This window comes from Odontomachus brunneus, unplaced genomic scaffold, assembly GCF_010583005.1.
Source record: "Odontomachus brunneus isolate Ranch 3 - 2012 unplaced genomic scaffold, Obru_v1 Obru_scaffold_032, whole genome shotgun sequence".
In the NCBI taxonomy this organism is placed as follows: Eukaryota; Metazoa; Arthropoda; class Insecta; order Hymenoptera; family Formicidae; genus Odontomachus; species Odontomachus brunneus.
Window position 1 is genome coordinate 1,354,379 of NW_022639482.1, and position 2,290 is coordinate 1,356,668.

Here is a 2,290-nt window from a genome sequence, read left to right on the forward strand (position 1 = left end):
AGAGAGAGAGAGAGAGAGAGAGAGAGAGAGAGAGAGAGAGAGAAAGCGCGCGCGAGAAAGAGAGAGAGAGAGAGAAAAAAAATAAAGAAGGGTTGGCTCCTAAAATTAAGTGGCCATTTTATGGTACTAATTGTGATAAATGCCCCGACCACCAGCTACCAGTGGTTGAGCTTGGTATCTTCACCGCTGAAAAGGGAGTATTCTTTTTGCCTTTTAATATAGCAATTTATTAATTTGCTCTTATGCGATGAACAAATATGCTGGATGCTATTTTCGTTATCAATCACAGTTAGCAATCATGTTTCTATGATAATGAGAATAAAATAGTAATTTTTTATGCAAATATCGAATTTACAAATCAACTTTAGGTATATTTGTCTCCATCTTTATTTTATATGTATTTTTAAATTCATCCAAATCTTGAAGTCGGGCTACTTTTGCGAGCGTATTAACGTAAAAATTAATTTTCCACTATTTATTAGAGATATCGACTGTCAAGTGAAAAGAAAACAAAAAAATTACATGTATATATATAAAATAAATTACACATACTATGATAGCATGTTGTAAGCCTCCTCTCCCAACAACGGCTCAGTGGTCTAGGGGTATGATTCTCGCTTTGGGTGCGAGAGGTCCCGGGTTCAAATCCCGGCTGAGCCCATATTTTTTTTTGTCGCATTGTTATTTTTCTTCTGATAGATTACATGATTAGTATTATGCCATTATATTTCAGAGTACGTTTACTTCTTTAAAATTGGAGCGAAATACATATCATTTAAATACGTCTGATAATACGCCGATGTATTTACGTGCTACATATCATTTCAGCTAGTGAGCCAGCTGTACGTGACGTGAAAGTTAGATAAGCACCGAGCAAAAAGCACAGAGTAAATCTTTATTTAGATAATATCTGTGCTTTGCATGCGCGACAGCGCGTAACGCGTGTGATCACGCCAAATGCGTGAATAGTGACTCTTATCACTCTCCGTATGCTATGAATGCGATGTATGCATCTATTATTTCGTTTATCGCTCGGGAAACTCTTTTGAAACTCGACAGGATTAAATCATGATCTAATTTTGCCTCTGAAAATCTTAGAATACAAAAATAAACTCAGATAAGCGATCTATTTTTTATCTCGTTTTTTATCTTCGTTTATATTACAGAAATGGGAAATAAGGTTTCTCATTAAGGCATGAAATTATTTATAAAAACCGAGTGACCATTCTAAACTTCCAGCGTGTGAAATTCTTAAAACCGTTAAAATCATTTTATAATGATAATTAGCCGTGAAGTAAATCTTTTTCCGACAAAAAGAATCCCTGGTCACAAAACTTATTTTTTTCACCGCGGCAACCGAGATTGCTAACGTGCGTTGTAAAAATAGACAAATGTAACTTTTACCTCAATATGATACTTTGCGACGGAGAAATTTTTCCGTTCATCGTGTAGAAACAGGTTTTACAACGATCGATCGACCATTGCGGCACGCTCGGGCAGGTTTTCGGTTAAGTTAAACTAGTCCCAAAGGCAATTTCCTGAAAGTTGCCGGCTCGCATTAGGCGGACACGCTTGGGACACAGGTGCGTTTAACGTGTGTATTTCACGGTTTAATGCAAAGATCACACAGGAAGAGGTGCGGGACCGCGTGTGTGGGTGATACGCCACCTGCCACGCTTAATGATGATGTAATGACTCGGTGAAACCCTATCTTTATTGTTTCTCCCTTAAATTACCGGGACCGAGGGCACCCTTGGCGGCTGTTACTAATTTTCAGATGAAAAAGATGCCTTTCCTGCTTTTCTAAACATTCGACAAGACAAGTGAAATAATAGTCTTCCGGTTTCTTCGTCATGCTGACTCTCCTTCTCAAAAACTGATATACATTTATTCATTGTTTTATTAGAGAGTAAATTAATAAATAAAAGTAAATGAATAAAAAGTAAATAAATAAGTAATAGAATAAATCTTTATTTGTGAATATGATAACCCTTTTGACGAAAAAATAGTCTTTTATAAAAAAATAATTTTATTTAGTAAGTAATATTAAAATTATATCTCTCGTAGAGCGCAATGTTCTGTATAAAACTTATTTTCTGGCCGTATCAATTATGATATACACATCGCAAATCTATAACTTTTGTCTCGCTTTTATTATTTCATATTATTTCTTCAATGCGCGCGCCGTGCATTGAATTGCTTCCAATTGTATAAAATTTATTTCCCGAGACGACGGCATTCTTTCTCTCTCTCTCTCTCTCTCTCTCTCTCTCTCTCTCTCTCTCTCTCT

General features: G+C 36.0%; 1 non-coding gene across 1 annotated transcript; it reads left to right on the forward strand.

The window, feature by feature from the left end:
• Positions 1-588: 588 nt before the first annotated feature.
• Trnap-ugg lies at positions 589-660 on the forward strand. Its single transcript has one exon. It is a non-coding gene; the product is annotated as a tRNA-Pro (tRNA).
• The last annotated feature ends 1,630 nt before the right edge of the window (positions 661-2,290 follow it).